Source organism: Dermochelys coriacea, chromosome 28 (genome assembly GCF_009764565.3).
Source record: "Dermochelys coriacea isolate rDerCor1 chromosome 28, rDerCor1.pri.v4, whole genome shotgun sequence".
In the NCBI taxonomy this organism is placed as follows: Eukaryota; Metazoa; Chordata; order Testudines; family Dermochelyidae; genus Dermochelys; species Dermochelys coriacea.
The window spans coordinates 4,318,609-4,341,228 of record NC_050095.1 but is presented as its reverse complement, the minus strand read 5'-3'; the positions used below and the strand labels follow the sequence as shown (position 1 = coordinate 4,341,228).

Here is a 22,620-nt window from a genome sequence, read left to right as displayed (position 1 = left end):
CCCCAACTAAATTATCCCAGCCAGGGCTTTGTCAAGCTGTGCCTTATAAACCTCTAAGGTTGGAGATACCACCATCTCCCTAGGTAACCCATTCCAGTGCTTCGCCACCCTCCTAGTGAAAAAGTTTTTCCTAATATCCAACCTAAACCTCCCGCACTGCACCTTGAGACCATTACTCCTTCTTCTGTCATCTGGTACCACTGAGAACAGTCTAGATCCATCTTCTTTGGAACCCCCTCTCAGGTAGTTGAAAGCAGCTATCAAATCCCCGCTCATTCTTCTCTTCTGCAGACTAAACAATCCAGTTCCCTCAGCCTCTCCTCATAAGTCATGTGTTCCAGTCCCCTAATCATTTTTATTGCCCTCTGCTGGACTCTTTCCAATTTTTCTACATCCTTCTTGTAGTGTGGGGCCCAAAACTGGACACACTACTCCAGATGAGGCCTCACCAATGTCGAATAGAGGGGAACGATCACGTCCCTCGATCTGCTGGCAATGCCCCTACTTATACAGCCCAAAATGCCATTGGCCTTCTTGGCAATAAGGGCACACTGTTGACTCCTATCCAGCTTCTCATCCACTGTAACCCCCAGGTCCTTTTCTGCAGAACTGCTGCCGAGCCATTCGCTCCCTAGTCTTCAGCAGTGCATGGGATTCTTCCATCCTAAGTGCAGGACTCTGCACTTGTCCTTGTTGAACCTCATCAGATTTCTTTTGGCCCAATCCTCTAATTTGTCTAAGGCCCTCTCTATCCTATCCCTACCCTCCAGCGTATCTACCTCTCCTCCCAGTTTAATGTCATCTGCAAACTTGCTGAGGCTGCAATCCACACCATCCTCCAGATCATTTATGAAGATATTGAACAAAACCGGCCTGAGGACCGATCCTTGAGGCACTCCACATGATACCGGCTGCCAGCTAGACATGGAGCCATTGATCACTCCCCGTTGAGCCCGACAATCTAGCCAACTTTCTATCCATCTTCTAGTCCATTCATCCAGCCCATACTTCTTTAATTTGCTGGCAAGAATACTATGGCAGACAGTGTCAAAAGCTTTGCTAAAGTCAAGGAACAACATGTCCACTGCTTTCCCCTCATCCACAGAGCCAATTAACTTGTCATAGAAGGCAATTAGATTAGTCAGGCATGACTTGCCCTTGGTGAATCCATGCTGACTGTTCCTGATCACTTTCCTCTCCTCTAAGTGCTTCAGAATTGATTCCTTGAGGACCTGCTCCATGGTTTTACCAGGGATTGAGGTGAGGCTGACTGGCCTGGAGTTCCCTGGATACTCCTCCTTCCCTTTTTTAAAGATGGGCACTATATTAGCCTTTTTCCAGTCCTCTGGGACTTCCCCTGTTCGCCATGAGTTTTCAAAGATAATGGCCAATGGCTCTGCAATCACATCCGCCAACTCCTTTAGCACTCTCGGATGCAGCGCATCCGGTCCCACGGACTTGTGCTCGTCCAGCTTTTCTAAATAGTCCCGAACCACTTCTTTCTCCACAGAGGGCTGGTCATCTCCTCCCCATGCTGTGCTGCCCAGTGCAGTAGTCTGGGAGGTGATCTTGTTCGTGAAGACAGAGGCAAAAAAAGCATCGAGTACATTAGCTTTTTCCACATCCTCTATCACTACGTTTCCTCCCACATTCAGTAAGGGGCCCACACTTTCCTTGACTTTCTTCTTGTTGCTAACATACCTGAAGAAACCCTTCTTGTTACTCTTAACATCTCTTATTAGCTGCAACTCCAGGTGTGATTTGGCCTTCCTGATTTCACTCCTGCATGCCCGAGCAATATTTTTATACTCTTCCCTGGTCATTTGTCCAATCTTTCACTTCTTGTAAGCTTCTTTTTTGTGTTTAAGATCAGCAAGGATTTCACTGTTAAGCCAAGCTGGTCGCCTGCCATATTTACTATTCTTTCTACACATCGGGATGGTTTGTCCCTGTAATCTCAATAAGGATTCTTTAAAATACGGCCAGCTCTCCTGGACTCCTTTCCCCTCATGTTATTCTCCCAGGGGATCCTGCCCATCAGTTCCCTGAGGGAGTCAAAGTCTGCTTTTCTCAAGTCCAGGGTCCGTTTTTTGCTGGTCTCCTTTCTTCCCTGTGTCAGGATCCTGAACTCAACCATCTCATGGTCACTGCCTCCCAGGTTCCCATCCACTTTTGCTCCCCCTACTAATTCTTCCCAGTTTGTGAGCAGGAGGTCAAGAAGAGCTCTGCCCCTAGTTGGTTCCTCCAGCACTTGCACCAGGAAATTGTCCCCTACACTTTCCAAAAACTTCCTGGATTGTCTGTGCACCGCTGTATTGCTCTCCCAGCAGATATCAGGGTGATTGAAGTCTCCCATGAGAACCAGGGCCTGCCATCTAGTAACTTCCGTGAGTTGCCTGGAGAAAGCCTCATCCATCTCCATCCCCCTGGTCCCGTGGTCTATAGCAGACTCCCACCACGACATCACCCTTGTTGCTCACACTTCTAAACTTAATCCAGAGACACTCAGGTTTTTCTGCAGTTTCATACTTGAGGTCTGAGCAGTCATACTGCTCCCTTACATACAACGCAACTCCCTCACCTTTTCTGCCCTACCTAGCCTTCCTGAACAGTTTATATCCATCCATGACAGTGCTCCAGACATGTGAGTTATCCCACCAAGTCTCTGTTATTCCAATCACATCATAATTCCTTTACTGTGCCAAGACTTCCAGTTCTCTCTGCTTCTTTTCCAGGCTTCTTGCATTTGCGTATAGGCACTTGAGATAACTCACTGATAGTCCCTCAAGTGATCTTCCCTTCAAGTGATTTGTAACCCAACCCCAGCCAAAATCTATCACTTGGGCAACACAGCTCTGTTTGCTGGATACCTAGGTAGATTAGGTGTGAATGTAAATACAATCTGCTCCTGAAGCCTTTCCCCCCAACCCGCAGCTCATCACTAGCTGTCAGGGAGAGCTCATTTCAACTTTGCTTACAAATCATAATTTGAAATTATTAGGTTGGCCAACATCACCAAAATGAATGCACGGACATTGTCAGAAAAAACAACCGCTGTATAAGGAAGCTAGTCCATGTTCATACTTTTCAAATCTGTTATACTTTTTCAGATACATCTATTTTATCATGCACTTTATATGCTTTTAAAGTGTGTATTACTGTTTCAATTTCAATTCAAATTTCCAAACAATTACTAAATTGCCAACACTCCATGTAACTAGTTCACAAAACTGTGGGGGGGAGATGTTGGGAAAATTCAGGGGGGTGTAGGAAAATCCCTGGGGACACAGGCAAGTCTCTGTGGTGTCAGAGCTGGGAAGGGAGATACTGAGGAAGGAAACTGGAATCATTGCTTGCTGGAAGTTTACCCCAATAAACATCAAATTGTTTGAACCTTTGAACTTCAGGTATTGCTGCTCTCTTTTCACGTGAGATGGACCAGGGAATGGGAAGGTGAAGCGATAAACCCTCTAACAAATACATCTTTCAGGGTGTGAAAAATCCACACTCCCGAACCAGTATAGTTAAACTGACCTAAGCCCTGGTCAGACAGTGCTAAATCAGATGAAAGTTTGTTCTGTCGATGTAGCTATTAGAGGGATGGGAAACACCTCCACTCCCTCTAGCAACTGTCTACTCGGAAGTGCTATAGCACTGTCACAGCAGCATTTTAAGTGTAGACAGCCTAAGAGTGAGACCAGATCTGGCTCCAGTTTGGCACTATGGATGCTCAGCCACTAAGACAACAGCAACGACAATACACTCGTGCTTCTCTAGTCAGCAGGATTCAAACCTGCACGGGGAGACCCCAATTTCTAATCCATCGCCTTAACCACTTGGCCACAACTACTTAATATACAATTGCTTCACTACACAATGATTCTGTTCTCACTGTTCAAATTCCTTGCTCAGACCAGCTTCCCCAGCACACTCATGGCTGTGCATTAGCGTAAGTGTGTCCATGGCCGAACAACAAGAATTCCTGCTCATTTCCCTTCCGGTTGGAGCATGATTAGACTGTGTATGTGGTTAATGACATTGCTATAGATTGTTGTTCATTCCCCACTTTGGCAATTCAGACAGTCCCTTTCCTATTCAAATCTCCACCATATCGTTCCAAGAGCGGGGGTCAGGATTTCTTTGGGGCACTGAAATTTTTCAGTGGGTTGGTGCGTGAACTCGTCCTTGCATTCCATCCTTGATGTTTCATGGACTGTAATAGCAGCGTAAAGAAAGAGCCAAGCCAATATCTCACTGTCAGAGGTGAAATTGGCCACGTCCCCTCTGTTTGACCGTTGCCATTTCAGGAGAGAAGGTTTCAATAGAATGGAACGCCCTGGCTCAGACAAGAGATACAGGGAGGTTTTGCTGTCCATGGATCTGTGCAAAGGAAATTGTGTCTCTGTGTGAAATTGAGGAGGGAAATGAAAAGTCCACATGGGGCCTCAGTGCCCTAACGAATGTGGGTGAAGGACTTGGGCTGGGAAATGATTTAGCAGGAATCTGTATCAATTTATTGCCCTGATTAAAAGCTATGGCTAAAAGGCAGCCACTGTTGTTAGTACTTGAACCAGTGTAGGGACACCCCAGTGGGTGTCAAGCTGATTCCCTTAACCAGGGGTAGTCAATAATTTTATTAAGATCCAAATTTATTGTTCAAGGTACAGTCAAGGTACAGATTCCAGAGAAAATAATACACTGATGATAACAAGAAGTATATAGAAAGATTTTACAGTCAATATCGTCATAAATATGATGATTGTTTCTTGTTTCACTCTTTATATCCGGCGCCACCGCCTTTCCCTTTAGCCTTCTGGTTTACCAAGGGTAAAACTAAACATCTCTTCAGATACAAGGGAGTGTTTGTGTATTTCCTGCTAGCTACACAGGAGTTTGATGTTGCTGCTTTCAATCCTCTGGCTCTGCCGGGATAAGTAACATTTCAGGCTCTCACTGAACTGAAGGAGGGAGATCATTTTTTGACAGGTTACGCCTCTTTTTAAAGGTGTTTGTCTGGCAGGTAGGCCTGGTTCCCAGGTCTCTCCTGAGGGAAGAAAGTTTCTGTGCAAAATACCAAAACTTTTAAGGGACAGGAGGAAAAAGCCATGGCCACATGATGGGGCCAGTGTGAACCGCAATATGGTTCTTTTATGTGGGATGACTCTGAACGCTGACTGATCTCCACTCCCTTGCATTTGAAGAGATGTTTAGTTTTGCACTTGAGAACTATAAGGTTGAAGCAGTTTGATGGACGGTGACACTACGATTGAAGGGTTATTTAATGTTGTAAAAATTGTTAAAAACACTTAGCTTCAACTTGAGCTGCCTGTTATTACAGGCTGGTTTCCTCATGTCAGTTCCATCAGCTCTTCTAGTATTGCCCTGGGTTGTCTCATGCCTCGGTGGGAACTAAAGGAAATCGTCCCTTGCTGCCCTTGGCTCCAGGCTGATTTTTCCAGGGAGGGGACTTGGAATTGACTTGTTTGCTGTTGAGAAGGGAGCCAGGCCAGTTCTCAGAGAACGAGAACTCCCAGCAACTTCCCAGCCCAACCCAGGCTGCTGCCCTGTCCCAGCCTCTGTTCCCCTGGGGGCCCTGCATGTTCGACTCTAGAGCATGCAGGGAGCAGCAACTGGACAGAGGACAGCCTGGGCTGGGCAGATGCTAGGAGCACAACACCTGAGGCCTATACTGCCTCCCTCCTCAGCAGAAAACAATCAGTCCCCGCCCTACCCCGGGACAGCAGCCGGGAGCTAAGGGCAGTGCCGGGTGGGGGTTTCCTGGGGTGAGCAGGCACCTGGGGGTGTTTCTAGCAGAGCAGTTGGAACTGAATTGGGGAACCAGCTTTTAATAACAGGCAGCTCAGGTTCAGACTAATTTTGTTACAATTTTCTTTATAATATTAAAAGAATTCAAAAGTAAATGGGCAGCAGTTATTGGAATTCTCTTCTCCTAGTGTTCCCTGCCATAGAAAGAAATGGCTTTTTGACTTTTCATGATATGGGAGTCAGTTTCATTCATTGTTCAGAATCAACGTGCACAGAAGAAGCCTGTAGTGTTTCATTTCTTAGCTTCTGCTGCCATTGTGTGGCCATTTCCTTCCCCTCCTTTCTGTCCAAAGCGCAGATCAGACATCTTTCTTCTTTCCTTCCTAAACAGCCCCTTCCTTGGGTAACCCTTTGCTGGGATCGGGATGGGGAACAGCCATTTCTGAGGATTAATTTAACATCGTATTTGGTGTCGCTTCATAGATTTTACAGCCAGTCTAGATCACTACGTACAACTGCTCTGACCGTATCATAACAGAGTCCAGAGAATTTTACCCAGTGACTCCAAGATCTTCTGGTTGAACGAGGAGGGTTCATTCAGAAAGTCATCATGTTTGGACATAAAGGTGTGAAATGATGGGAAAATATATCCAATTTTTATTTTAAAATTTCCAGGAATGGAGAATCCATCAGGACTCTGGGTAAGATTTTCAATGGTTAATTACCTTCCCTGTCAGAAAGCACACCTTATTACCAATCTGAATTTGTCTAGCTTCACTTCCAGCCATTGGCTCATATTATACATTTGTCTGCTTGATTGAAGAGCCCGTTACTAAGTATTGTTCCCCATGTAGGTACTTAGGGACTGAGATCGTCACCCCCTAAACCTTTTCTGAGCTCTTTGTGTCTATCAGAGCAAGGCAGGTTTTTTAAGCCTTTCATCCTTCTCATGGCTCTTCTTTCTCCTCTCAAATGTTTCATCCTCCTTCTTGAACTGGGGACCTCAGAACTGGACAAAGTGGGCACAACAAATACAGAGGTAAAATGACCTTTCGACTCCTAATTGAGATCCTTCTGTTCCTGTATACATGGCTGACATTCCTTGTTCCTAGATGTACACACTTCCATTTAGCTTCAGCCGCAGGAAATAGTCATCAGCACCACCTCAGCTCTCGATTCTGAGATTTTCTTCTCAGTCCCTAGATCCCAAAATGTCTCCTTAGGATCCTAGATGGCTATCCTCCGCTGCCTGGATCAGATGTTCCTGCTTCCCCTCAGAAATCTCCAGATGATCAGTGTTCTCCAGAGCTTACCCTCCCAGACAGGATTGAACAACCTTAGTTTATAACTAGACCACTCATGACCTCAACTAGGTGCCCTGAGTGCACCACTTTTGAATTCCCTCCAACTTCTATCATAGAAATGCTAAGCAGTTGGTGTTGTAATGTTACAGGAGAGGTTGAAATGAGGCTATTTCTCAGGTAGGAGGCAATGATTGTATCAGGAAGGAGATTTGAATGCACATCTCCATATGGAGCCCAGAACACAAATGACGGAAAGGCACAGCCTTGAGTTTGATGCGTTAGACCACTCGGCCAGCCTGACAAGCCATTTATCATTTATCATCATTTGTTAGTCAAGCCATTTATCAATCTCAGTTTTCTTTAACTTGTTATGAACTTCTCAGGGAGGCGGAGAAGGCACATCTCTTTCAACTTCTAGAGACTTTCTAAAGCACAGCTGATTTTTATATGTAGTCTAACTGCTCACTTTTTAAGTGAATAAAAGATGGTTGCTACCATTCTGAGAAAGTAATGTTGAACCTCAAACTCCTGCACGGTGGACCAGATGCCCAAGCAACCAGCACCCACAACTTCTACCACCTTTTGTTTTCAAAATAGCTCAGCTCTCAGTGTGTTGAGCCTTTCTCCAAACCTGGCCAAAATGTTTATTGCCCAAATGGGAGCTGAGTTCTTCTGAAAATCTGGCTCTAGGGGTGGGTGTGAGACCTTCTGAAAATTCTGGCCCATGTGTCTGGAAGCTCAAAGAACCTTCAGAACTTTTATCATGTGCTACAACCTGATGAGAAAACCTTCCTTCTGTAGAACTCAGCAGAGATTTTCTCATTGACTTACAATCACAATGTTGCATCTTGATCCCAGGTTTAGGTACCAACAAAATGCATTGATTGTATTCTTACATGCAATGTGAAACATCCCTAGTTGGGCAGAGGGATAGAAGTAGGTCTGCCACTAAACCATATTGCCTTTCATCAGTCGCTATCTGAGCAAGGTAGTAACCAGTGGCTAACAGGTGAAAGGCCCACCGTCTATGCTTAGAACACTACAGCAGCTAGCCCTCAGGAATGGAAGAGGCTAATGGTCACTTTTGCCAAGATGGTTACTTCCAAAGACTTGTATATAGAGTGAGATGAAAGCTTTTTGCATGAATATTTTATTTGCTGAAATAATTTGGTTGAGCCAAAATGATTTTTTGGTTTTGTTTCAGCAAGAAAGCTGACATCCTGGGTCAACCTGAACATCTATTACTGTTATTATAACACTGGTTAGGCTAGCTAGCAAGGGGAAACAATAATTTGCACATGTCTATTTGTGGACATGGAAGTGACAGTGGAAACATGCCCACATTCTGCTACTAGTCAGTGGGAAGCTTTGATTTTTATATGGTCTCCAAAGCCCTTCCCGACATGACGTAGAAGATGGGGGAATCAGGGAAAAACCATCAATTTGTGAAAATTGCAAGTGAAGAATAAATTAAGGTGTTTTGATGTAAAATCACTTTTCCCTGACTGGGAATTGAACCCAGGCCGTGGCGGTGAGAGCACCAAATCCTAACCACTAGACCACCAGGGAGAAGATGAGGCTCTTTCTCTTCTCAGCTGTGCTACGCTTCCTTAGGCTAGTTTCTGTCCAATTTCTGAAGCTGCTCCATTGTCCATTCCCTGAGGGGCTAAGAGCAGAGAGTGCAGGAACCCCTGTGCTCAGGGTCACAACCTGAGCCCAACCCAAGCCACTGAAACAAACTCAAATGGTGCTTCAGCTTCCTCCAGTAGGATCACAGAGCAACACAAAGAAAACCCAAGAGGAACAATCCTCCTCTGCCTTCATTTACCCCATTGCAACCCTCTCAGCAGTCTACCTGGACCTTCTTCAGGGAAGGACATTGAGCTGATAGGAACTTTGGCATAGAGAGCAAGGGAGGGAGTTTGGTCCCCCTCATTGTGCGCTGATTGCATTCTGACCCCATGTAACGGGGCTCTGAGCTTTGCCATCTTGTGAAGTGTGTGTCCTCAACAAGCACCCAAAGTGCTGAACCCCCTGGACCCTTCTGCTGGGAGCATGGTGATTGCACAACAGCTGCAAGCCCTTTTTACCTCTCCTTGTCCTCCTCAGCTTCCCCGGACTTTCCCCACAAATGGTTTCATCAGACTCTGGAGGAATCTAAGTCCCTGCAGGTTTCCCTCACCCATGTCTTAAGGCAAACCATGATTCCCTTCTCTGACACTCCTGGGGCCACATTTTCTTTGAGGAGCTTCACCCCAGGGGGTCTGATTTCCTGCAAAAATGCAAAATCACTTACCGTGGCATTCTCTCCCCAGAACATCTGAGACAATATTGACTTAAACAATTGAACTAACTGTGATCATCTGCACTTCCTTCAGTTAGCTGGGGTTCTGCTGTTGTTCACCATTTCTGAGTGGAGATTTTAAATCACTGCTGTTGCTTTGTTAGCATGTCATGGGCTATTATCAGCAGGAGGAAAAATCACTTTTTGTAGTGGTAATCAGGGTGGCCTGTTTCAAACAGTTGTTTGTGAGTTCAATCCTTGAGGGGGCCATTTAGGGATCTGGGGCAAAAATTGGAGATTAAGACTGCTTTGAGCAGCGGATTGGACTAGATGACCTCCTGAGGTCCCTTCCAACCCTGATCTTCTATGATTTTAAGGCAACCCCCATCTTTTCATGTACTCTGTATATATATCTTCCTTCTGTATTTTCCACTCCATGCATATGATGAAGTGGGTTTTAGCCCACGAAAGATTATGCCCAAATAAATGTGTTAGTCTCCAAGGTGCCACAAGTACTCCTCATTGTTTTTGCTGATACAGACTAACAGGGCTACTAACAGGGCTATTTCTGAAAGGAAATAAGTGTTATTTCAAAGGAAATGTGATGTTGTCTGTTAAAAGGCTGGCTTAGAAATGTCCATTTGTTATTTTCTCATTCCTCACACCCCGACCCTGCCTAGACAGGAAAGGAGGGGAAATGTGATCATCAGTCAATAGACATTTCTGACATGAAAAGGGGACAAGAGGTTGTTGGTAGTTAGCTCAAAAGAAATGAAAGAGGAGGAAACTGCTGTCTGGGAGCTAAATCTGCAGGACAAAGGGTTGGGATTCTTCTAGGCTCATATTTGTTAAGTAGCTGGCAATCTCCAAAATTATGGTCTATCCCTTCCCTCAAAATTCAGGGTAATCTCCACCTTCAGACCCTAAAGTTTCATGAAAGGAAAAAATAATGAGGAAGAAAGCTTGATAAAGGACTTGGAGTGAATGAAAACACAAATAATCAGAAGCAAACAAGACACTGTTTCTGCCCGATGACCCGGAGACCTTTCATGTCTGAGGTGAACGTGATAATAACCTACACTGCAAAAACCAGTAGTGGCTAGCTTTTGGCCTGTTTAGTAGAGCTTTCTTAGTAGCCACTGCACCAGCTATATCCCTTTCTCTTTGAAAAACAGGAAAACAAAGAACACCAACAGCTTCTTTTTTACCTAAAATATCCATCAGAAATGCTGTGATAGCTCCTCCAATTTCCCCTTCTCACAAGGAGACAAAACACAGGAAATATCCAAACCAAGAAAGCTCACTCTCACTTTACTTTCCCATGGACATTTCCCTGCCAGCTTCCAGGCACAATAATACAAGACACAAGAAATGCAGGAAAATAAAGATGAGTGAAGGAAACCTGCAGGTACTTAGATCCCTCCAATGTCAGAGGAAACCATTTGTGGGGAAGGGTACGGCTTACCGAGGAGGACAAAGAGATGAAACATGGACTTGCCGATGCTGTGCAAAACATCATGATCCCAGAGCCCATGTGACGTGAAGGTCAGCACTTTGGCTGCTTCCTGCCTGCACAGACTTGACAAACTGGGGCAGCCAAAGCTGAGAAACCTGATTATATACACCGAGTCAGAATGCTATCTGCTCACATCAAGTGGAAGCAAATCCCCTCCCTGGGTTTCTATGCCAAAATTATAATCAGTGGAGTGGTTTTCCTGGACAAGCCAATAGGCAGACAGAACAAGAAGCGGAGAAGGATGCGGTGGGGTAAATGAAAGCAGAGGTGGGTTGTTCCTCTTTGTGTTGCTCTTGGGATTCTGATGGAGGAACCTAAAGCATAATTTGAGCTTGTTTCAATGCTTTTGCTTGAGCTCAGGTTATGAGCACAGGGGTTCCTTCACTCTCTGTTCTTGTCCCCTCTGAAATGGGGAATGGACCATTTCCTAAATAGGAGAGAAAGTAGCCTTAGAAAGCATAGAGGAGCTGAACCAAAAACCCCTAAATTGCCTCCCTTATGGTCTACGGCAGGGGTAGTCAATTATTTTTTGTCAAGGTCCAAATTTCTTGGTCAAGATATAATCAAGGTCCAGACTCCAGAGAAAATAATTTTAAAAGATCATAATAATAAGTAAATAAAAAGATTTCAGGGTCCATTAAAAATTTCTGGCTCTCTGGAGGTGGCCCGTGGTACACCTATTGAATACCCTTGGTCTACTAGTTAGGTTTCTCTTTGTTGCTCCCTTGGTTCCATCCTCAGACAGGGAAAGAAACTTCTCAACCCAATTCTCCATTCATTCTTCACTGCAAATTAAAAAAAAAAACTCAGAACTTTCACCCCATTAGCTTATTATCTGGCCATTTTCTGCCCTGTCCCTTATAAACACAAAAAGGGGCATTTTTAAAAACCAAAGACTTTGAGAATGGGGGAGAACTGGCTGACTCCAACTGTCCATCTCTGTTCACTTGTGTGCCTAATTGAATGAATCTCTTTGGATACACAGCAATACTGCAGTATGAATCTGCTTCAATGGATATACTAGAAGCAATATTGTCTAAATAATACCTGGCTTTTTTCAAAACCAGAAATAGCCACAAGAGGTCACAGAATCATCTGAGATTGGCTCTAGCTGACAAAGGGGCCCATTTTTCAGCTAGGAATTAAATTTCTTTGTTCCATTTTCTCTGCTTTGAATCTATTTCCTCTTTTCTCAGGTAGTGTGGCTAGCAAACGCTCAGGTGGCTGAGGTAATATCTTTCACTGGGCCAGTTTCTGTTAGGGAGAAAGACAAGCTTTTCTGGGACCTGCATGGCTACAACTACATAGCAAATGCTCATAAGACATTAATTAGTTCTTCTTTCACACTCAAATGCATCACTTTTGGTGTTACACCAAAAAACATTTATTAGCCCGCATAACCATTTCTTCTCCACATTCTGAGATTATCTTTTGGGTGTAATGCCATCACTTATTAAAATTCCAAATGGCCAATTAGCAAGCACCAAAATAAAGAACAACCAATTATTAATCTGCCTCACCCCTAGCCCTGCCCAGGATCTCTGCATTGGTTTAGAAAATATTTTCACATAGATATTTGTGAATTGGGAAGTTTTAAATTGTGTCAGCTTCCGTCTAGAAAGAGAGAATGGTAAGCGAAATTGCTCCAACACAGATTTCCCCATCTATGTGAAAGAAAGAATTAGAAGGAAGTAAGGAAAGTGAATCCAAGATAAATGATTCTGACCTTTCCTTTGAAATGTTAGGTGCAATAAATCAGTGAATATTCCCATAAGTAAACTCATGTAAGTGACAGAAAGGAAGGCATAGAAAAAGGCTGTCAAATGTTGTGTTAAACTTTAATTCATGAGCAAAATTGTGTGGCAATTAAATTACAACCCTAAAATATCGTAAAAGGAAAGAATAACGAACGAACAGTGTAGGAAATACGGGTGTATTTCAGAAAAGGGCTTGGAATGAAGGAAGACTAAAACTGATCAGTTGGGAGAAAAGGCACTTTTCTGCCTAGTTTTAAGCCAGGGATATTTTGCGTTTGAAGCAAACATGATAACCACTACACTACACTACAATCCACTACAGAAACCAATTGTGCCCAGCTTTGGATGTCCCCTTCTAAGGCTTTCTCAGCTGCCAATGTATATCCGCTCACTCAGATTCCCTTTGAAGAACAGGACAACAAAGAACCTACTTTCCAAACTCAAACAGTCATCAGAAAAGCTGTAATGTCTCATCCAATTTGCCCTTCTCCCAATGAGGCCAAAACGCAGGCAAACCTCATAACCGAGAAACCTCACATCCACTCCACTTCTCCATGGACATTTCCCTGCCAGCTCCTAGGGAGCAACCAACAAGACAAGAAACCAAAATGCGGTAAAATCAAGGGCAAGTTTCCCACCACGGGTTTCACTGACTGCGAAGGGTCATATAGAAATGTTTTGCTTTTTAATACCTGAAGACTTGGTTATTCTCTCCTTCCCTGAACTGGAAAGAAAAGCAAGGAGATAGATGTGAGAACAAGCACTCCTAAGCAAAGGAAAGAAGACACCCAGCATAGGGGCTTTAACCCATCACCATGAGATTAAAACCTAGGCTACACTACACAGTTAGGCCAGCCTACAGCATTTTAGCTTGTCCTAATTACCTCACTGTACACACTACAGCCTTGTCCCATCGATGTAAGTGCCCTACTACACCCACATAGTAACTCCACCCTCTCAAGAAGCATAGGGATTATGTTGGTGTCGTTAGGACAACACAGTGTCTGTGTAGACACTGCCTTACTCACACGGGCTGTTGGCTGTCTTGTCCATTTCATGGCTTCCTGCCGGCTGCCTTCATGGCTTCCCTCCGCTCCCTGATCCCAGCGGGGCGGCACCTGCCTGGCTCCTAGCTGGGCTGCTGCACGACAGCTCCCGGCGCCCAGCTCAGGGAGCCGAGAAACCTGGGCACTTGGCCCCCAGCCCCACTCCTGGCTGGCAGCAGGCAGGCAAGAAGCTCAGGCAGCTGACTCCCACTTCAGGTAGGAAGTGGGGAGTCAAGAGCCCAGGAGGCAGCTGGGCTCCCAGTGGGCAGTTGTGTGGAGTGAAGAGCCCAATTTCTCAACCCCCCCCCGCCCCGACACTGACCCTCTTCATTCGGTGGAAGCACTCCTGGGGAAGACACACACCACCAACAGAAGGAGGGGAGTGGGGACAAACTCAAATTAAGCTTCTCCTTCCTCCATCAGGATCACAAGAGCAACAGAAAGAAACTCAAGAGGAACAAGCCCTCTCTGCTTTCATGTACCCCATCACAACCCTCTCTGCTTCGTTTTCTGCCTGCACTTACTTTTGAAACTGCAACAGCTGCTACAGAAAACAATCATGTGTCTGAATTCACGGCAACATTTTGAGGATGATAAAATTAGGAAGGAATGCATGGTCCTTTATGACATAATAATAATAATAACTATAATAATTAATAATAATTAATAAATTATTATTTGTGCGGCAAGAAAATCTTTTTGCAGATTCAGCTCTAAACTGATTCTTGTTGCTATTTTCAATATCCATCTGTCTCGGCAACAGTTTTTTGCTGTTGTTTCAGGTGGAGCACTCAGTGTGTTAAGTTTTTTTTGAAAATCTGTGTCTAGAAAATTCTAGCCAATATGTCTGGAAGTTCCAAGAACCATAACATTATGAAGGAATTTGAGGTCCTTTTTTATATTACCATTTATCATTAGTTATTATTTGTAGAGGAAAGATTAATCTTTCATTTTTTTAGATCCAGCTCTACGCTGATTCTTGTTGCTATTTGCAATGTATCTATCTATCTATAAAGGCAACAGTTTTTTGCTCTTGTTTCTTTGTATTTCGACCCTTTCTTTGTGTTTGATGCTCAGATGTGGAAAATAACACTCACTTTCATGTCTGATTAGTCGGGATAAATTTAAACGCTAAGGCTCAGATCAGCAATGGTATTTAGGTGCCTAAATCCCCTTGAAATACCCAGCATCTTTGAGGATCTGGTCTGTGTTCTTTTTAAAACAGTAAGGAAATGAAAACTTGGAAGGGTTTCTGGCCAGTTTTAACCCAGATGCTGCTGTGCGATAAGTGAACATCATACCCGCTAGGCTACAGAAAGGGCTTTGATACTAGTCCGCTGGTACAGCAACTACAGGCACGGGCCTCACTGTCAAACCACGCTGGAAAGAACAGGGTGCTAGATTTTGTGTACAATAATCTTCTCTTTCCTACCTCTTTTTGACTTCCAGATTAATCACACACCCAATAAACTTTCTTTTCTGTAGCCATTTGTCAGTCTCTTTATTCTCAAAAGACAAACTGATTCACTAACGAAATGTGTGACTAGTTTGGTAAACTGCCCCTGCCACTGTACTGGGACAGGTTACGATCTCAGGCCTGAGAGCAAATTATTTACTTTGGTGTGTGTTTTTTTCCTTTCTAAAAACCGAAATTGTTTCAAAACACCATGGTGACTCAAACTCCCAATAGTAACTCAGCTACTCCCCTTTTCCTCCACAAAACTGTCTCCCCTCAAGCAATGTCACATCTCTGCTGGAGAAAGGCTTTGGGATTTATCCAAATGGGTGCATTTGCTAGAACCTAATGAGAAAACCTTCCTTCTCTTTAATTCAGTCAAAATTTTCTCCTTTACTTACAATCACAATGTTGCATCATGATCTCAGGTTTAGCTTTCAACATAATTTATTTTTGTTTTGTATGTAATGTGAAACAAACACACCTCTGTGTCCATTAGAAATCCATCTCCCACTAACCCACAATGAGGCTAATGATCCTTCTCTCCAGATGGTTAATTCCAAAGACTTGTCTGTAGACCTGGGTGGAAGGTTTTTTGGATGACTATTTCAGTTACTGAAATATTTTGGTTTGACCAAAAATGTTTTTTTAAAAAAATTTGTTTCAAGAAGAAAACTGAAAAAAAAAATATCTGGGGTCAATCTGAATTGTTATTATTATGCTAATTGTTTTATTGGTTTGGCTAGGTAGCTAGAAAGCAAAACAACAAATGATTTGCACAGCTCTATCTGTATAAACGGTCCATGGTGGGAACATGCCTAATTTCTGCTCTGAGACTCTAGAAAAGCTTGATTGGTTCCATATGTGTTGACGAGAAACATCTTTCCCAGACTGGGAATTGAGCACAGCTGCAGCACAGAGAGCACCAAATCCCAACCAGTAGACCACAAGGAAGGGATAGCTTTTCATCAATAAGAAAAGGAGTACTTGTGGCACCTTAGAGACTAACAAATTTATTAGAGCATAAGCTTTCGTGAGCTACAGTAGCTCACGAAAGCTTATGCTCTAATAAATTTGTTAGTCTCTAAGGTGCCACAAGTACTCCTTTTCTTTTTGCGAATACAGACTAACACGGCTGCTACTCTGAAACTTTTCATCAATGCTAGGCTTTTTCAAGCAACTTTCTCTAAAAAATTCTTCTTGGGTCAACCTAAAATATTATTGTTATTATCATTTTGGTTTGGCTAGATAGCAGGCAAAAAATTAAATTATTTGCACAGGTCTATTTGTATAAAAAGGTATAAAGTCTGGGATTTAAGGTGCAGTGGGAACATGCCCACAGTTTGCTCTTCGTCACTGCACAGAAGTTAGATTTTCACACAGTCTCTAAACACCTTCCCAGCATCCTGAAATCTTAGCCGGAGTCTGAAGGAGCCACATCCCTGCTTGAAGTACCTCTGATGTTCTAGAAGGGAGACAGAGAGGAAAAAAGGTCAGTCCACCCTGATGCTAATGAGCATGAATAGCCAATGAGCTGTGTATGTAACTATTTAGTCAATTGTGAAAGGTTTCAGTGGTAGCCGTGTTAGTCTGTATCAGCAAAAAAATACAAAAACCGAGGAGTCCTTGTGGCACCTTAGAGACTAACAAATTTATTTGGGCATAAGCTTTTGTGGGCTTGGACCCACTGCATCAGATGTACGAAGTAAAAGAGACAGGAGCAGGAATAAATACATGAAAGGATGTGGGTTGCTTTACCAAGTGTTAGGTCAATCTAATGACATAAATCAATCCAGTCCCCTCACAGACAACCCCCTCCCTCTGGGACAGGGGCAGGTCTGAGCCCTCACACCAAATGGCTCATTGGGGCTGCCAGAACCTGTGGGTGGCTCATTCAGTTTACCCCGAGGGTTGAGTCCTGTTTAGTGCACCAGCTCTGAGAATGAAAATCCTAAACCCCCCTTTGAAATAATGAATGCAGCAGGACGGGTTTTTGTAACTGCCCCAAAGCAGACAGACAAATGGAGAAATCTCATTGAGTCCAGGGTAACACTTCACTGCGGTTTTACCATTTCCACTTGCTAAACTCCCACCCAACCTTCTGGGCTCCTAGAGCAGGGTAATGAGCCTGAACCGAGACACGTGCACTGCAACTTTACAGCCCAAGCCGCATGACCCTGATTAATGTGACATGGGCCAGCCATGGGTGATTCATTGCACTGTAGATGTATCCTAATATTATGTCTGCACAGAGATTAAAACACCCAGGGCACCTGTTTCAGAGACAGGGGCAGCTGACTTAGGCTTCTGAGACCCCATGAAGGGTGAGGGTTTCTGAACCCAGGCTTCAGCTGAACACAGATATCGGCACCCCAGTTTTGAGCCCAAGTCAGGTGACCCAGGCCAGCCCTGCTGCAATCTTTAACCCAGGAGAGATGGACTCTAAGGGTACGTCTCCATTGCAATGTCAGCCCAGGTGTGGCAGGCTGTGCTCAAAGCAGTACCTTGGAAGCCCCATCGTCACCACTCTCATATAAGGAAGACATGGTTTGTACAGAGTCTGCCTGGTGAGGTATCATTGTAAAAGTCGTGATCTGTTCAACGCTAAAACCTGGGTGGATGATGTGTGCTAGCCTTGTCTGGGAAGTGGTGGAGTTTTGCTCTGGGTGCGTTACTGAAATATGTGATGAGGCTGGGAAATGCCCAGCACCAGCCTTTCCGGTGCGACACTAGAGGAGCCAGACTCATGCTGGCCCAGTAAAGGTATCCACACTCCGAAGGACTATCCCAGGAACTGTGTACAATGTAGACTTCTCCGAGACAGCCCGGAGACAATGGACACTGCTTGACTCACATCATAGCAAAGCAGCTTCCTAGAAAGTTAGAAGAAACTATGAAAGAGGGGAAGAGACGTCATGACCTGGCCTCTCTCCCCCACAACTCAACACCTGACAACACATCTGGAGGACAAAGATTGAACTGAAATAATTCAGAGGTCAGAAGAGAATAATAATAATCCATTCAAATCAAAGTCCCCACACAGACTAGTATTGGTTTCTCAGCAGAAATGTTTCCATTTGGGGGATTTTGTTTTCCCACTCGGACCTTGCCAAGGGAAGTGGAGAGAAAATGTTTGAGTTTCCTCCTCCAGAACAGTTTGGCCTAGACACTCTAGCTGTGGGTCACTGTCGTCACCTTGCTGAGGACGGGGGCATTTTAATAATTTGGGAAGGTCCCAGCGTGTTTGGGGGAGATTATGAGGACGCTACCTTTTGAGATAAAAACTAAGAAACACAGACTTCTTTGAAAAATCTGGGATTTAGACACATTTTATGGAAAAGAAGGGAGGTCTGAGTTCCTGAGGTTTTTGTTTACAGGAAGCAATGTGGCTTGGTCTGTCATTGTACCAAAGATGGTTGTTTGTGAAGGAGTGGAGAAGACTAAATGCACACAATGAGGATGGGATCCGAACCCATGCATGCAAAGCATAAAGGATTAGTAGTCTATCACCTTAGCTACTCAGCCAGCTCACCTGAGCTGCCAAAGAAGAGACAGGAGGAGAAATCTCAGGCCGGCAGAGGTAGGGCCAATAAGGAGATTTAAATACTAAGTGTAAGGAGGGTCTAAATGAGCTCCCCCTTCACATCTAGTGAGGAGCTGGGGGAAAGACTTCAGGAACAGACCATGGTTACATAGACAGGCCTACTTTGCCTAAGTAAGCAGCAATTATCCTTCGTATAAAACAAACCCAAACAAAAAATAAAGGTAATTCTTCTGTTTTCCTGCAGTGAGCAAACAAATTGTAAAAAGAAAGGGGTATTTTTAGGCAATAATCTGTCCCCACTAAGGGGCTGGGGAATGTTTATTTTGTTTTTCAGACACTTTATGGGCAAGCTGGCACCAGTGGAAGAACAACCCAGAACACCAAGGGTCCACTGTCGCAACAAAAAAATGTGTTCTGTGTTTGTCTTGTTATTATTGTTATTTTGGTGGATATTGTAAATTCCTCAGGCGTGACACCCCCTTTTAATTGGGCATGTCATGCTGCCCCTTTTGGGACCAAGGGAAAATGTGCCCTAATTAAAACTCTTGCACCCCCTACTCTGCCACCTCCCTCCAAATTGTCTGTGACACCCCCATTCCCATGGTGGTCTACCCCCATCCAGAGACCTGTGGTTCTTAATGCAACTGGTTTACAAATGACTATCACTCTGTTCCCCACTGACTGGTATCTCAGTGCAACATTTGATAACTGTTCTCAGTTTACAAAATTAGGTGAAAGAATGTTGCTATGGGTAATTTCAAACTCATTTGAACTGGATGGATGGGAATTAAACAAGAACATCTGAAAACAGCGAGCCCTCACAAATTACCTCTGGGAAAGCTGAAACTCATTGCAGGAAGCTGACTCAGCAGCTCGAATCCAACGCTTGGAACATGCCCTGGGGCTACTGGACAGGGTGGGATTATGACAGGGATTTGCACTTAGCTCAACCAACCGTTTGTTGGGAAATGTTATTCTAACCCTCGATCAGGGTTAGAAGAGATCTCAGGAGGAATCTAGCCCAACGCCCTGCTCAAAGCAGGACCAACCCCAACTAAATCATCCTAGCCAGGGCTTTGTCAAGCCGGGCCTTATAAACCTCAAGGATGGAGATTCCACCACCTCCCTAGGGAAGCCATTCCAGTGCTTCACCCCCCTCCTACTGAAAACGGTTTGTTTTTCTTATATCCAACCTAGATCTCCCCCACTGCAACTTGAGACCTTTACTCCTTATTCTGTCATCTGGTACCACTGAGAACAGTCTAGATCCATCCTCTTTGGAACCCCCTTTCAGGTAGTTGAAAGCAGCCATCAAATCCCCCCTCACTCTTCTCTTCTGCAGAGTAAACAATCCCAGTTCCCCCAGCCTCTCCTCATAAGTCATGTGCTCCAGTCCTCTAATCATTTTTGTTGCCCTCCACTGGATTCTCTCCAATTTTTTTTCTGTAGTGGAGGGGCCAAAAACTGTACACAATGCTTCAGATGTGGCCTCACCAGTGCCGAATAGAGGGGAATAATCACTTCCCTCGATCTGCTTGCAATGCTCCTCCTAATGCAGCCTAATATGACCATTTACCCATATTGAATGCAGACTCAGCAATATTTGATAAATTGGTTACTGTCCATTCAGTAGGTTATTTCCTACTTATTCCTAAATAATGAAGATGCTCTAAGGGGATGGGAGAGAGCTGTCCCATGTGTGTAGTTAATCCACCTCCCCGAGAGATGGTAGCTATGTCAGTGGGAGAAGCTGTGTCAGTGGGTGTGCAAGCTGTGGGGTCTACATGTATATATAAAGTTTAATCAAACCCCATTTTTAAAACCACTGTGGTCTGGGAAGGGAAAAGGAGCTCTCTGAGGCAGGGCCTGTCCTTCAAAATCCTTAAGATCACTGACTTGCTTTTTGCAAATGCCATGGGGGTATAGCTCAGTGGTAGAGTATTTGACTGCAGATGAAGTGGTCCTTGGTTCAAATCCAAGTGCCCCCTTACAAGCCTATTGCCTTACCAAAAAAAATTCCATTTTTGTTATGTTCAGAAGTTCCACTGCAAAGGGATGAATGGAAACACTCAATGTTTTCCTGTGCAAATGTATAGGAACCAAGGAAACAGGTCCCTCAGCTGAAATCAGTTCCAATCCTCTAAGTGTCTAGTTTATGTTTTCATCAATGAAACAAAGGCACATTTGCAGGTCCTTGGTCTCCATGGTCTACAATGTGTAGAAGAAGAAGAACCACATCCACTTGGGAGGAATGGACAATTTTGTATTACATTTGGTAAGTAAGTTGCCATTGGGACTGAAAACTCTACTGGAGGTGGACAGGAGTCTGCTGTTTAAAGGCAATGTGCTTCTAGTTCATGATCACCAGCAGAATCTCTGTAAGTTTAGCAACCATAGAGCTGGTTGTGGCTGCATCTAAGTAACCGCAGAGTTATTGTAGTACCCGATAGTTAATTGCACAGTGTCACTTTCTGATCCCATTGATCCTTTGGGTAGAAACAGCAATGGTTTGGTGGTTTTTGTTTTTTTCTCCCTTCATTTTCTCCTAAGGAATGTGTGATCTTGAGCGTGTTATTTTAAGTTCCCTGTGGGTCAGGAAAATTCCATCGTCTTGAAATAGGTGGGGAAGTGGGCTGTTTGTATTACCAAAAATAAGGGAGCTTTTGTAAAGCAGTTTCTCTTTTAAATATGCTGGGATAAAAATAGTAAATTGTAAATTCCACAGCCAGATACCAGGCCAGGATCAATTGATGGGGCCAGGATCAATTAATTACAGAAGAAACAAACTCTTGGGAAGTAGCTGTAATTTGTCCCCAAACCTTTCTTTGTTCTCATATGTGATCAAGGATTCTCTTCTAGAGGGCAGAGTTAAGGTTATCTAGGCATGTAACATCGCTCTGCATTCCCTGTTTTTCCAGAGTTTGAGTTTTACTGAACTCAGTTTCTGGAAGGGTAAGGCATACTCACAGTCAAAGTTAACTCTGTGTTAACAAAGGCTCTTGTTATTGACAAATAATGAGACTAATCCCTCACTGTGGTAATTCCACTGACTTCAATGTTCTCTTTCCCCATTTCTAGTTCCAAAAAAATAAGCAAATTAAAACAACTTGAGAACTAAAATGCTGTGAGAAAGTGGAAATTTTAGTCGCTCAAATAATTCAGTTTCTGCTGTATCTCATGCGTGTAAATAGCACAACACGTTAATTTATAAGCACATCTTTCTTAACTTCTTTAAATATCATGTAGTACATTAATTATATCAAGTGGATTGTTCAATGCCATGAGGTTTTCATGCACCGCCCAGAACATATTTTTCATATTATTTAAATGAACACAACTCATTGAACATAAAATTGTGTATTTCGTGCTGTGAAGTGTGTCGGTAGCTCAAATTAATAGGTTTATTTTCTCTCTCTCTGTGTGAGGCACAAACAAAATAATTTAATGATGCTGAAAATGTTCCCTTCCCCTCCAGAACTGCCTTGTAATCACCTTCCCTTTGTAGATCATCTATTCCTGTGTCTCTACGAGGAAAATAGTTTCAATGGGGAAAAAGCTATTTTTTAATTAAAGGGACTGAGACAGAATGGCCACATGATGGTGACACAACATCAGGAATGGAAAACAACAGGCTCCTGGTTTGCACGTTAATGGGGACAAGGGATTGAATTCAACTCCCCTCTTTTCACAGACACATTTGTTTAATTCTCTGAGGTCAAACCTAAGTTTAAATGTTGTACTTAGTACGCTGCCTTGTAGCTTCAACAGCCGCAGATGCAAGATGAGTTACAGCTGCCTTGAGTTTGTTTCCATGTTTAGGCGGTTTTCACCTAAACATTCAAGCAGCTCCCAGTAATGTCCCGAGCTCCCCAAGTCCTGTTGACAGCTGAGCTCTTCCTGACCATTGAGCCCAGCAGAGACAGTGGGTGGTGGATGAGTTTGTACCC

The 22,620-nt window shown here is 43.9% G+C and overlaps 1 protein-coding gene and 2 non-coding genes across 8 annotated transcripts in view; 1 reads left to right on the top strand and 2 right to left on the bottom strand.

Annotated features, from left to right (window-relative positions):
* LOC119849376 (zinc finger protein 420-like) overlaps positions 1 to 22,620 on the bottom strand; it is a 3,142,523-nt gene that overhangs the window by 1,471,176 nt on the left and 1,648,727 nt on the right. The window lies entirely within an intron of this gene.
* Positions 8,568 to 8,639, bottom strand: TRNAE-CUC. The gene has a single exon. It is a non-coding gene; the product is annotated as a tRNA-Glu (tRNA).
* TRNAC-GCA lies at positions 20,590 to 20,661 on the top strand. The gene has a single exon. It is a non-coding gene; the product is annotated as a tRNA-Cys (tRNA).